Below are 15,970 nucleotides of genomic sequence, written 5' to 3' on the forward strand. Positions count from 1 at the left end.
GTGAGGGGATACTAGGAGGAGAGGAAGGACTGATATTGGGTTGTAAAATGAATAAATAAATACATTTAATAAAAATAGAAAGAAGCATTAACAAAACAAGTATCATTTGAATGCAAGTTTAAAATGAGCATGAGTATGTGTGGCTGAGTGAATAATGAACAGATTTATCATGTGTGGAATATTTGAAATTTATATTCTGTAAATGTAGGATGTGTGTTTGTGCATGTGCGTGCATGCCAATGTGCATGTGTATATTAGAGAGCAACTTTGCGAAGTTGAATCTCTCCTACTTTTATGTGGGTTTCAGGGATTGAACTCAAGTTGTGAGACTTGTAAAATAAGTACCCTTATCTGCTAAGCTATCTTGTTAATGCTGAAAAATTTTTATGGAATATATTCAGTACTCATGTACAACATACTGTGCTTCATATGAACTTTTCTGTTTAAGTATATAACATGCTTTAACCATACTCACCCCGTACTCCCTATTAGTCTCTTTTAGTTTCTTACACAATTTCACTTTTACTTTCATGTCATCTCTAGATGCATTATTTTACATGTCTTATATAATATCTAGGATCCAGAAATGAGAAGAAAATTGGTATTAGTCATTTTGAGACCGACTGCTTAATATGGTAATTTCTGGCTGCAACAATTTTCCTGAAAATGACAAAATTTAATTTTTCGTTGCTGAAAAACAAATCCAATATGTATATGTCCCATATCGGTTCCAGTCTTTAGTGCATCTGAATGTGACCATATTGTGTCAGCCCTTTAGAGAGGTAATTGATTTTAAAGTAAGCCATTACGATGAGTCCTGATCTGGTGTGACTGATGTTTTAAAAAGGAGCAGTGCAGAACCCCAGGAGAGACATGGGGCTGAATGATTGGGTGAAGAGGAAACAGGTCTACTGCTACATACAATCAAGGAGGGAAGCCTTTACCTAGACCATCTCACCTCCAGAATCATAAGACAATAAATTGCTACAATTTAAGCCATCCAGTCTGTGGCATTTCATTGTGGCAACCATAGAGAACCAGTTAATTTTCATTCTAGTTCTGGTCTACTTTTTCTCCTTTGCAATGTATGTGGTTGGCCGTGGTTATGATGGGGATAACTCTTTTGTTAATACTCAAATGGTCCAGCTTCTGGCATAGGAACCATGCTTCATACAGACAGCATACAATCCCAAGATTTAGACCGAGTGAATTCTCAGTCTACAGGAGAAGAGTTCTTATAGACTATAGTTCTTGTTCTAACACAGACCCTCAACCCCATTTTTGATCAGGTAGGATCACTGCCATACTCTTAAACCTGAATTGAAACCTGGTATCTCATTAGTTTACTTCGTGTAAAATCTTAGGAGAGATTTGGTCTGAAATTAGTGCTGTTTAAATGCTTTATTTTGCCTAAGAAGATAAATTCAAGCAACAGTGGAAAACAAATTATTTTTTGTGACCACAATAAGCTGATGAATGCAACACAATCACAAATTAATTCATCCAAAAGGGTGCATTCCCAGCCTACCAACATTGAGCATCTTTGCATTTCCCCCATGTTTTAGTTTCTATTCATCAACACAGTTCATAAAAAAAAAAATCTTTCCCAAAATTGAGTCACAGAAATTTTAACTCTCCCCTACTTGTTGTTCTCCATAAAGAAATTGTCCATGGTGGCTTATTTCTGTTATCCTAGCTCATAGACTGAGACAGGAAATCAGCCTCTGCTACACAGTAAGGTCCAGGGCAGCTTGCATTATGCAGTGAGATGCTCTCAAAAAAAATTAAAATAAAAGCAGAGAAAATCCTTTGACTTCCCCTTGCCAAATAGAAAGTGAAAGGCCAGAAGTTTCCTGCATTGTGCTGAAGTGAAAGGAATGCTCAGTAATCTGAATGGACTTGAGTTTGTTGAGGTTCTACACCCAGCCTTCTAGCAAACATTTGTATGTGTGAGAGGCAACCTTGATTGTCAACTTGGGATTTAGAATTACCATGGAAATATGCCTCTAGATGCATCTATAAGGATGTTTTCAGAAAAGTTTAATTGAGGAAGAGCTACTTTAAATATGGGCAGAATTATCTTGGGCTTTTAGACTGAATCAAGAAAAGATGATCCGAGCACCAGCGTACACCTTGCTCTGCCTTTTGACTCCAGATGCAATGGGACGAGTCGTCTCATGCTGCTGCAGCAAGATTTCTTCACCATGGTGAACTGTATCTCTTATATTATAGCTGAAACAAGCCCTTCTTTCATGAAGTCATTTCTTATCAGCTCTGTGATGACACTAATGAAAAGAGTAATGGATACAGTATGCAATAAAGACTCTACAAAGACCAATGGATCAGGACCTGAAATTTATGGATAGTGAAACTTGTACAGCTCTCTGGATAATGATGTGACCAAAGAGGACATGGGAGATCTATTCATATTCTCCCATACCTTGACCTATGCATCATTTTATCATTAACTTTTATAATACTCTTTATAATAAAAGCATTTCTTTGTGTTATATGAATCATTTGAGGAAATTTATCAAACCCAAGGAGGATATTGTGAGAACCCTAATTAGTAGTCAGTTGTTTAAAAGCATAGGAAGAACAGCAGGCTAGGGCCTGTGACTGGCATCGAGATGGAGGGGTTTCAGCATTAGGACTGAGGCCTCAACTGTGAGATTTGATGCTATCTCTAAGTAGATAGCATCAATATTGAATTTAATTAGAGGGCATAGAGCTAATGCTTGTTGCTGCAGAACTGCTTATTTCTGGCAAGGAAAAATCCTTATAACATTTGTTTGTTGATGTGAGCATGAGAAAGGCGTGAAACAGATTTGATCCCTCTAAGTGTGATGGTTAGTGTGAATTGTCCACATCATAAAATCTAGACATACTTGAGTGATGGGCATACCTGTGGTGGATTATCTTGACAAAATTAGTTGTGGCTAGAAGACCCATTCATTGCAGATAGCCCCATTCTTTAGACAGGGCACTCTGGACTGTATAGGCACAGAGAAATTGGACTTAGCACTAGTAAGCATGTATGTATTTATGGTTTTCTGTTTCATATTATGGCTGTGCGATCTCCAGCTCCCCAAACTTCTACCATTGTAAATTTTAATGATAAACTGTGACATTGAAAACTGTAAAGAAACTCTTTCTCCTTGACATTGATTTTGGTCAGAAGTTTTTTTCATAGAGTTACAGAAAAGAAATGAAGACACCAATACATTTATGAGATATGAGGTATGAGATAATCCAAATATCAGTTATCATTTTTTTCTATAGTCCCTAGAACTAAACACATAACATATTCTTGAGAAGATTCCCTTTATATTACTTGACATCTATGTTGCTTTCAGCAACATGGTGGAGAAATAATTTTAAAAAATTAATTAACATTTCATGTATTGAACATTTCTGTAGGCAGAACTTAGCCAGGCAGGCCCAGCTGTAATGCTGGCATATGCACCACTGATACTTCCTTCCTGAGTAAATCTAGAATTGGCCAGAACAACTAGAGACTGCTGACATTGGAACAAGTGATGGAACAAGCCACTGAGAGAAAGACAGCATCATGTCTGGCTACTTGAGAGCCAATGAGATGCTGGGAGGGAAATATAAAGGTTTGCTCAGTTCCTGCAGTAAAGGAGTTTGCTGTTGCCAGTTGTCTGACTCCTTGAGTCTGTGTTGTTGACTCTGCACCTTTTTACTGCCACCTTCAAGGGTCTTTTTGGGAGTTACAATCAACACACTTTTATGGATGGGGTGTGGTGAGAAGCACTTAATTTTGCATCATCTCATTAACCTAAAACATAAATTTGTGAACTAGTTGATATTAATATCTCCATTTTTCAAGCAAGAAAGTAAAATTACAGAGATTATTAAAACTGTCTCATTATATTACTTCATGGATTAAAAGATAAATCTTATATAGCATTTCATCTCTTGGCCATGTCACCATCAATTTTTAAATATAATTTGGATAAAATGCTTCTTAAATATCTCCTTAAAACTGGAGAATAATAAGGCACGGTAAAAGTTTTGGTGATTCTTTCTGGTTCATAAAGTATGATGATTGGGCATTCATGCTGCTGCGTGACATGTGCCACCCATCAAACCTTGTTACGATCTGGGTACATTACCCGTCTGACGTGAAAAAAAAAAAAAAAAAGTTTTGGTGAAGCATTCTAAATGGCCAGTGCATTGAATCAAGGTTTGTGCCCTATCTGGTAGTACTACTGAGGGGTGATTGGGTCAAGAGGAAGCTAACTTCATCAATGGATTCATCTGTTCATGAGTTTATTGCTGAGTGAACTATTAGTAGGTGCCTAGTTGGAGGAATTTGGTCATTGGGGGTATGCTTTGTTATTAATTTGTATTAAAAGTAGATTTTTTCCATATAATATGTTCTGATTAGTTTTCCCTTCCTCAGTCCTCCTAGCCCCTCCTCCCCTTCCCTCCCATCTGGATCTATACCATTTTTGTCTCTTATTAGAAAATAACAATCTAAGAAATAACAATAAAACAAAATAAAATAATACAATGAGATAAAACAAAAACTGAAATTAAAGAAACAAACAGAAGAAAAGGAGTAAGAAAAAGTACAAGAAACAAACACAGACATATATATGCTTGCACATATAAGAAATCCCTTAAAATCATAAAACCAGAAGCTATAATATATACTCCAGGGACCTGTAAGGTAAAACAAAGTAGAAGCAAAAAAGCCCTGAATCAACATTATGAGGCTAAGAATCTCAAAAGATGCTGAGTTTGTTTTATGTTGGTCACCTACTACTGTGTATGGCACCTACCCTTAAGAGTGGCTTGTTTTCACACTGAGAATCTCTTGGAGAAAAATTATTTTTCGTTGGAGATGAAAATTATTATTATAAAAATTATAAATAAAAAATATTTAATATCAATTGGTGATAACTTCTGGGCTAGGGATGGGGCATATTTCTACTTCCTGAGGGTAGGCTTAATGATGTATATCACTTGTAAAAATAATCTGACTTATATTAGATTGAATATATGAATATAGTGTACTTTGATCATACTCAATTCACTCATTCCTTTTATTGTCTCATTGTTCCTACTATGACCTTCTTCATCTTTGCAAGTACTTCTTTCTCTACTTCTGCCCATTTTCATGCAAATGCTATAATTTAGTTTCTTTTATAGCAGCATAAAGTTTAATATATAAGTATGTCATATATCCTTATCCATTTATTTACTGATGGGCACCTCTGCTAGTTATCTCTCATACTCACAACAACAACAACAACAACAACAACAACAATAATAATAATAATAATAATAATAATAATTAAGAAACAAAATATTTTCTGCTGGTTAACTCTATAGCTTTTAAAAAAATTTACTGAACTTATCCAAGTACTAGTTGATTCTTCCATAATTGGATGCTACAGGGTGATTTCCCTGTAAGCAAGCATGTAGATAATTTTTTACTTCTCTTAGGTAAATACTTAGGAACAAAAATTCTGTGTCACATGAAAAACTTACATTTCAGTTTTTAAATTATTGCTAAACTGTTTTCAAAAGTAGCATTATTGTCATTTTATAACCACATCACCATCACTGAGGAATCTGTTTCTTCACACTTTTGCCATTTTAGCCAGTCTACTGTGTATGATATTGTATGGCACTGTGATTTAAATTTGCCTTCCTCCTTAATGATTAATGATGTTGAATGTCTCACAGTACTTAATATCCATTTTGTGTCTTTGGTGAAATGTCTGTTGAAATATTTTGCACATATTTCAGTTGAGATTTTTTATGGCATTATAAGAATCTTTGGCATACTCTGCTGGAGTTCTTTGACATGAGTGGGGTAAATTTACCAATAACAAGTCAATTAGATTACACAGAATTCTCAGTATTTGACAAGATTGTCTGATGGTGCTATTCAATTCAATTCACTTCAGTGAATTTTTATTTAGTAGTAATTGTATGCTATACACATTCTAGGTGTTGGAGATTCAATAAGACAAAAATCCTTGCTCTTAGAGAAGTAAAGATTTATTATTAGTACTTTCATGGTTAATGGGTGGAAATATCTGGGTTGGGGGAGCAGGGTTTTTCTTTTTAAGGCCCCAATCTTAGCTGCTTAGTCTGCATAGCTCAATCACGATTATAATCTAACTAGTAGTCGATTTGTTGCTCACAATGCCTCAAAATCTTTATGATTACCATGTAGTACTATAGAAATCTGAAATTTAAGAAGTGATTTATATTTAACAGTGAAACTTATAGAATGAGTTTTCATTTAATAGAGGGCAATAGTTTGTTATAATACATGCCAGATATATGTAACCCTATATTGTCTCTCAAAGGCACAATCACTATTAGGCACTCCTAATTGGGTCATCAACTTTCTCCTTTACTAAAATGTTATTCTAAGTAACCTCTACTGAGAAGCCCTCTAGAATCTTGTTAAATGGATTGGTGGAAAATTTTTTTGCTTTGTTTTAGTTTGTTTATTTTTCAGACATTTTGAGACTACATTCTATGTAATCAAGGCAAGTCTTGAAATCACTATATAGCTAAAAGACGACTGACTTTCAGCTCTTGATCTTCCTGCTTCCAACTCTTCTGTGCTGAAATTACAGACAAATGATATCATGCCTGGTTGCAATACTTGTTTTTATTTAAATGTTTCTCCTTAGCATAACCCTTGGTAATCAGCAGTTTCAAAAGTAGGCATCTCTGAATATGGTGGTGTCCTGAATCTCTGGTTGCAGGTGGCATCCAGGAACATCTTCTCCTGATGGTGGCAGTCTGGAACTGCTCTGTCAGCTGTTCTCTTGAGTTAAGTCCTCTAGGACCATGTTTGGAAACTAAACATCTATAAAGAATGTTCCTGGCTGAGGTTGCTGCTGTGTCAAAATGTGCTTTCAGTAGAGTTCCTTTTAAGAAGGAGAGCTAGCCATAACATCCCAGGTGGTCACAGTTGGAGCTATTCAGTTCTTCCTTCTGGCTTTATGTAATGTCTGATATTTTGTAGCACCAGACCACAGGAGGAGACCATCTTCATGAATTTACTATCAGGCAGATCTATTATCCCAGGTGGGCCCTGCCTATTTTCAATTGTATCTAGGACAAGTAACTTAATTTTTGTTGTTTGTAAACTAGAGTAATCTGTTTTTCTACCTTCTTAGGTTAGTTTGAGGATTAGTAATCTATGAAAAGTGACACATCAGAAACACTCAACACACTAGTTACTATAAAATTACTAGAGTCAGGAAACATTTTAAATAATTAAACTATGAAAGAAACTTGTAAATGGTGCTAAACTCTTCCCATTGGGATCCAAATTATTCTAGAAAATTGGCAAAAGAAATGGCTACTTATTCTTGCTAGTATAATGCTATGATTTTGCTCCTGCCTTTTTTTTGTGGGTGTTTTCAATGATCTTATTACTTCACCAAGTGAACCACTGAGCTTTCAGTTCAAACTCAAATGCCTTATTACATGAGAAGTACACCTTCAATTTTTCTTATGTATATAACTCTAATATTGATTTCCCTTCCTATACAGCATGGTAGCGATTGTTAGTTGGACATCTTTTCCAGATTTATAATGCAAAAGAGACAGATTCTTTTGCATTATTCATCAAAGCATTTAATATTAACATGTATTCAATGTAAATTATTATTTATGAGATGTTTGCATTCTTTTGTGTGTATTTAACATTTTAAAATACATCTCAATTTGTATTATGCATATTAAAATGTTTAGTAATTTTTATGTATAACTAGTAGATGTGGAATTAGATGGCACAATTGTAAATGCCTCATTTATATTCTCAGAACATTTTGATCATATCTTAATTATAGAAATTTAAAGAGAGTATATTAAAATAATTTATTCATAGATCTGTCTTCTGCCTCTGAGCATATTTAGTGTGAAGATTTATCTTTGAGTATCCTGTTGGACAGTGCAGTACTCTATAACATTTGAAATGTAAATACAGAGAGAATCTAATAAAAAATAAGTGGTCAGTGAACCATAGTGTATTAGTAAACTTTCTGTTGCTGTGATGAAATAGCCTGGTCAGAAGAAGCTCCATGAAGAAAGGGTATCTTTTGGTTTGTGATTCCAGAGGGATGGTTTACATGATGACAAGGAATGTATGGGGATCTTCAGGGAAATGAAAGCACGTTGATGGGAATCAGAATGTTGGTTGATGACATTTTCATCCATACATTGGAGGGAAAGAGAGCAAAAGGAGGGGGGGTTAGGAGTAGGGGTAGGGGTAAAGGTAGGGGGAGGGGGAAGGAGAGGGAGGGGGGTTATAAACATCCAAAGCCTGCTCTCTTGTGATTCTGTAAAGTCCTTAAGCAGTGCCACTAACAGGCAGTCAAATGTTTAATTATTTAAGCCTATGGAAGACATCGGTCATTTGAACCATTATAAAAAGTGTGTTTGTATATATTTGACAACTATTAAGTGCCTGAGGATTGATTTGTACACATTTCATTTAATCGTATTTATTTGGTTGGTTAGGGATTTATGGTTAATGTAACTGAGTCTCAGAAAGTAAGTAACTAGACTGATGGAATTGAAACCCTTGTCCCTGATATTAGAACATGAGCCTCATCAGTGTACGTGGGTCTCATCTCAGCTTTATTTAAAATTGGTAATAGTATATTTTTGAATCCCTTGAGACTCACTGTTTGCATAAGAAATGAACCAACCCTGTTAGTTAATATGTAGGGTGTCCTTTAATTTCCGATACCATTATTATAGTTTCTTTTAACTGTGCCAAGTTTTCTCCATACATAAATTGCTTGCTGGAGTATAAAGTATCTCCAAAATTATGTTTACTTATGCTACTTGATTACTTTCAAAAAGTGACTAAAGTCTCCACGTGGATATATTACAATGCATATGAATAATTTTGTGGCAGTGGGCATTGGATCTAGGATGCTGTTCATTGTAGGCAGGTGTTCTACCATTAAGCTACACCTTTAGCCCCCAAATTAAAGTTTATCAATACTCTATTTTTTAACTTATAGGGGAAGATGAAGGACATCATATTAGATCACTTACTTAGTTCTGATGTTTAATATTTGTGGTCCCAATTAATAGATTTGAAGATTGTTAATGGATGTTGTTCAATAAGCAAAGCATTAATTTGACTCTGAAAACTTCCCCCCATCTGCTAATATTTATAAACAAGACAGTAAAAGAAACTTTTTCTTCTGAGTAAAATAGACTAAAATATTTTTAATGAAAAATAAACTTTTTTCATACAATACATTCTAATCATAATTTACCCTCCTTCATCTCCCAGTTTCTCCCTACCTCCTAACCCATCAAACCCCATGCCTTATTTTTCTATCTCTTTAGAAAACAAACAGGTAGATTAAACAAACAAAACATAAAGCAAGAAAACACACATACAAAAGAAAATGCATAGGCATGCGTGCGCGCGTGCGCACACACACACACACACACACACATACACACACACATACACACACATACACATGTGCATACATAATCCATCAAAACACAAAATCAGGTATCCTAAGATGTAAGCAAAAGACCAGTAAGGTAAAAAATGATCAAACAAAGCATTAGGAGAAAAAAAATTCCTCAAAAATATCATTGAATTTATTTTGAGTTGGCTTTCTATGACTGTGAATGGGGCCTGCTCCTAAGTGTGGCTTGTACTGTCCTAGCCAATGTTTTATCATGTGAAGAGATACTTTGAGCACAGCAATTTTTGTAAAAAAAACATTTAATTGGGTCATGGTTACAGTTCAGACACTTAGTACGTTACCATCATGGCAAGAAGCATGGCAGCACATAGGAAGACATGGTGCTTGACAGGTAGCTGAGAATTCTCCATCCAGGTCCTTAGGGAGTAGACAGAGAGAGGCACTGAGCTTTGTTTGAGCATTTTAAACCTCAAAGCCCACCCAAAGTGTTATACTTCCTCCAATAAGACCACAGGTAGTCCAACAAGGCCACATGCTCTAATCATTTTAAATAGTGCCACTTCCTATGAGCTTTAGGAGCAATTTTAATTCAAATTATTATATATATTCATGAGAGAAAATTAAATTTTCCTTTGCAAGCAATTGATATTTACAGGTAGTTCCTAGGTTAAAAATAAGGCTTGAGTCCACTCCTATCTCATCTTTGGAGCCCTGTCTCATGAACCTGTGCATGATGCCATCATAGTCTCTGTAAATTCATATGTACATAAATCCTGTTGTGCCTAGAAGATACTGTTTCCTTAGTCTATTCCAACAGTAATGTTTCTTACGCTCTTCCTGTCTCCTCTTCCAGAGTCCCATGAGCTCTGAAGAGAGGCTTTTGATAGAGACATCCCATTTAGGACTGAGTGTTCTAAGGTCCCGCACTCTGTGCACATTGTCTAGTTGTTGGTCTGTGTATTAGTTTCCATCTCCAGCAGGAGGAAGCTTCTCTGATACTGTCTGAGTAAGACATCAATATCTGAGTATAGCAGATTGAGTGTCAATGAAAGTTATCTTATTCCTATGTTCCATTAGTGGAACATCAGGCTTTCCACCCCTCCCAGATCCATAACTTATTTAGTCTCAAATTCATGGCCATCCAAGCATTGTCAAGCGTGAGTTCCATCTTGTGCAATGGGCCTTAAATCTGAACAGATAGTGGTTGTTATTCTCACAACTTCTGTGTCATTATTCTACTACTATTGTATCTTGCTCCTAGGTCATCATTGTAGGTGGAAAGATTTGTAGCTGAGTTGGTTGTGATCTTTCTCCCCTGGAAGAGTATCATTACCAGTAGTAAGTATGGGTGAAGGCTCTAGTTAGGCACCAGCTCAACTTCTTTGTGTTCAATGAGATATTTAAGTATGATTTTCACCAATAGAGCCTTACCAAGTGAGACTATCTTCTATAACAACTTTCTCATTGAAGTATAGCATTTTAAATATACCTTCTAATGTTATTTTCATGCATTTACCCCTAAAATTTGTAAAATAATGACTGTATATATTCAGAGTTTTATATAAGTAGAGCTATGTAATGAAATAGGGCTTTGCAGTTTGTAAACTTGTTGACAAACTGTAGCCTGTAGGCCAAATGTAACTGATATCAATATGTGTAAAAGTCTTATTAGGGTGTTATTATGCCCAGTCTTATAAAATATGTTATCTCTTGTTTTTTAGGGTCATATTAGCCAACAGTATTAAAAATATTTATTATCCGATCATTTACTAAAATGAGTATCTATTGTTGCCTACAACATACACATTTGCTTTGCTAATATCTGGGGCAACAGCCTGTGCTGTGATTGCTAAGGATTCAAAAGTGACCCATCTATTAAGAGGATTTCATGCAGAAGCTGGTTAGAATCCTTGTACAGCCAAAGTGTGAGAAGAGAAGATAGTTATCTTTGGATTTGCATTGTTAAAGAATTAAGTTATTTTTGTGTTAACTGAGATGCAGATGGAAAATAGTTACAATGAACAGGTAAGCCTCAATTCTAGAGCTTTCTCTTAACTACTTCTTTGGCCTTAAATAGTAAGATAATTTTTTAGCTTTTTTTTTTGAAAAAATACTTACAGTGTATTCTGATCACAGTTCCCCTCCCTCGACTCCTCTCAGTTCCCTACTCCCAGCTCCAAGCTCTTTCTCTCTTTTTAGAAACAAACAAACAAGAATTGAAACTAAACCCAAAGAAACATATGCACACATCATAAAAACACAAACTCAGAAACCATAATATATAAGCAAAATGCCGGAATACAAAAATGCCAAAACAAAGCTATATGAGATAAAAACATACACCACAAACAAAACAAACCCCCCAAATCATTGAGTTTGTCTTATGATGGTCATTTACTAGGCATGGGGCCTACCCTTCAGTGAGACTTCAGTGGATAGAAGTAACTTATCTTTTGCAAGCAGGTGTGAAATGCAGATAGCTTCTTGATTAGAGGTTGGAGCTAATTTTTATTTTCCACTTTCAGCTCTGGGATTATGTCTGGTTTGAACATGGGTGGGCTCTGTGCATGAGGCCACAGTCTCTGTGAATTTGTATGTGCATCAGTCCTCTTGTGTCTAGAAGACACTGTTTTCCTGAAGTCATCTATCTTGCAATCTTTCTGCCTCTGCTTCCGTATTGCTCCCTGATACCTGGAGAGAGGAGTTTGATGAAGACATTGCATTTAGGACCAAGTGTTTCAAAATCTCTCAATCTCAGCACATTGTTTGATTTTTGACTTTTGTTTCTGTCCTTTTTTTTTTTTTTTTTTTTAAAGGAATAGACTGTTAATATTTTCCTTAAAATATCCACATGCCAGTTAAATTAATTGAATCTCAGTAAGGATTAGTGATATCTACCTTAATATATTTTACTGCCACAATTACACTTTGTTGCAAAATTAAAAATATTATCATCAGTATAACTCATGCTTGTTTAATTATGATCATTGATTGATGATCATAGACAATTTCAGTATCTGTATGATGATTGAATTAATTACTATAGATGCTTAAATTAATTAATATATTTGTAGAACCTCAAACAGCCTAGATCTCAACCTTTGTTGGCTATTATGAGATACCTATTTTAAAGAAACCCAAATATACCAAGAAAATACTTTCCTGGTATTTATATTTAGAGGATCAACTAGAGCAGTCTTTATCAAGACTACACTTATTTTTAATATAGAATTCAATGTGAATATCATATAAGAAAAATAAGTTAAATGTACATGAGAAAAATTAAGTATGTTTGGTAGGAACTCTATGTTTAGAACATGTTCTGACAATTGTCTAGTTTCCCTAACCAGAAGGATATTTTGTACAAACAAAAGAAAATCAGCAAATTGAAATGCTCTTCTCTTATCAAAATATGTTAGTGAGTATATGCTCTTAGAAAGAGATACCAATATTTTGGGACTTCAGGAGTAATAGAATCTGCCATGTTGTAGTGAGAGCACAAATCTTTTAAGCTCAGACACCATTTTAGAGATCCTGATCTATGTTTAAACTCAGGTAAACTTACAGGCTGGTAGCTAGCATTAGTTTTCAAGTTGCCCCTCAATGAAACCTGAGCTGAGCTCCAGTCTCTAGGCCAATCCCCAACAAGACCAGAGTTTCTAGGTTATTACACACACACACACAGATCTTCACCCCCAGGTTACAAGCCCACCCCCTGCTTTATGATGGCTAATGAAGAGGGAAGCAGAGATAAAGTTTAAGATATGACCCCCAGCACAAGCCAATTATGTTAAAGGTCACAATGGCTTTCCAATTAGATGCTTGCACATTTATCCCACCATCCTGCTTGCTGCTTACTATAAAGTCTTGCCATAATAGATATTTAGGGCTCCCCCCACCAAAACCATCCTGCTTTAAGTCTGACCTAGCAGGAATAGAATAAAGACCCTGCTGTGAGTTGCATCAGATTAGCTCCTGTCTATTTTGGTGGTGGGGGGGATCAGTAACACTTCCTTGGCACTGCAATAGAACCAACTGGAAATCTATCACTGAATAAAAGTTTTCTAAGTATTCCCAGTGTAATAATTATGGTCCTGCCCATATTCTCTTAATTTTGATGTTTGGCTATGACAGTGTGCCTTTAAATTTTGGGTACCTGTGATCTTTTAGGGACCACTGCAACAACTGGAGCTCTTCTGTTTACACACAAACATTAGCCAAGAAATGGTAGTAAGTTAATATTCCATAGGAAACAACATTAACTACTGTCTTATGGAACTGTTGGACAGAGAGCCAAGCTCTTTCAGTCAGAATTTGATATTCCTTACATGTGTATTTTATGCTGATTCTTGGAGCTTTCAATGAGATGGCACTTACATTAACAAAATAGTTATTGGCTTAATTCAAACCGTATATACTTTCATTCCTTTCGAGATTCTCTGTCCTCTCTCACTTTCTTTTTGTCTTAAAGTATTTCCTAAGACTAATTCCAAAATATACTGCCTATATTTAACTCCTTATCTCTGGATAGGCATTTGAGGGAGTGATGTTATGACAAGATGAGGAGAAAGAAACAAGGTGAGAGATTTGTTTAGCTCTGTTTTATTTTTTTATTTTTTTTTATTTTTTATTTTAGAATTTTTCTGGCTGATTTTTTAACTTCATTAAAAAAACAAAGATAAAAGAACAAATTTTAAGCATTTTTGCATAAATGTATACGAATACATTTTTGTCAGTGCTTGGCTTTTTTTTTAAGGTTTGATACTCTGCAATAAGGTCTTACTGGTTACAATGAGCAAAAAGTACATGTAAAACAGGATGTAACCCTAAGGAGTTGAAAACATTCAATGGAAAAAGGGCAGCCTATTCAACAAATAGTGTTGGTCCAACTGGTACTCAGCATGCAGAAGAATGAAAATAGACTCTTTCTTATCTCCTTGTATAAAGCTCAAGTGTAAGTGGATCAAAGATCTCCACATTAAACCAGATACACTGAAACTAGTAGATGAGAAAGTAGGGAAAACCTTATAACACATAGGCACAGGAGAAAATTTTCTGAACAAAACACCAATGGCTCCTGCTTTAAGGCCAAAGATTAATAAATGGGACTTAATGAGATTGCAAAATTTCTGTAAGGCTAAGGACACTGTCAAAAAAAAAAAAAAAAAAACAAACCGCAGCCAACAGAATGGGAAAAGATCTTTACCAACTCCACATCAGATGGAGGCCTAATATTCAAGGTATACAAAGAACTCAAAAAGCTAGACACCAGAGAATCAAACAACCCTATTAAAAATGGGATACAGAACTAAACAAAATGTTCTCAATTGAGGAATATCTAATGGCTGAGAAATGTCTAAGGAAGTGCTCAACATCCTTAGCCATCAGGGAAATGCAAATCAAAACAACCCTGAGATTCCACTTCACACCAGTCAGATTGGCCAAGATCCAAAACTCAGATGACAGTAGAAACTGGTGAGGTTATGGAGAAAGAGGAACACATTTCCACTGTTGGTGTGCTTGTAAACTGATACAACCACTCTGGAAATCAGTCTGGTGATTCCTCAGAAAATTGGACATAGTACTACCTGAAGACCCAGCTATTCCACTTCTGGGCATATACCTCAGAGACACTTTAATACACAACAAAGATATATGCACCACAATATTCATAGCAGCTCTATTTATAATAGCCAGAAGCTGGAAAGAACCCAGATGTCCTTCAGTAGATGAATGTATACAAAAATTGTGGTACATTTACACAATGGAGTACTACTCAGCTATCAGAAACAATGACTTAACCAAATTCTTAAGAAAATGGTTGCATCTAGAGAATATCATCCTGAGTGAGATAACCCAGTAACAAAAGAAGAGACATAATATACAGTCACTGATAATGGGATACTAACCCCAGAAAGCTCTGCCTTCCCCAGAAACAACTCACAGACTGTGTGAAGTTCAAGGAAAAAAAAAACCATTATACTCAATCCTTATACACCAAGAATACTTTAGCTCTGTTTCAAACTGTTGCGTATAAGTGCATTTCCATTTAGTATTTACAGAAGAACTTTCATAAGCATATAATTATACAAGTTAAGTATGTAATGACCAATTATTTTTCCTGCAAAACAATTAATTGCTATGTAACAATCATTTTTTATAACAAGATAAGTGGAAGCAAAGGTACATGCAGGGAATATAAAATTTATTTTGAATATAGCTGTGGTGGTTTGAATGAGAATGGCCTCATAGGCTCATCCATTTGAATCTCTGGTCCCTAGTTGGTGGAACTATTTTGAAAAGACAAAGAGGCGTGGCCTTTTTGCAAAAGATGTGCACCACCAGGGGTAAGAGTTCAGGTTCCAAAAAGCCTATACCATTCTCAGATTTTCTGTATCCTGCTCATGAGTTGAGATGTGAACTTGCAACTATTGCTTCACCTGTCTGCTGCCATGCTCCTGTCCATGATGATCAAGATTTTTAGCCCCGAGGAACTGGAATCC

This window comes from Micromys minutus (genome assembly GCF_963924665.1).
Source record: "Micromys minutus genome assembly, chromosome: X".
In the NCBI taxonomy this organism is placed as follows: Eukaryota; Metazoa; Chordata; class Mammalia; order Rodentia; family Muridae; genus Micromys; species Micromys minutus.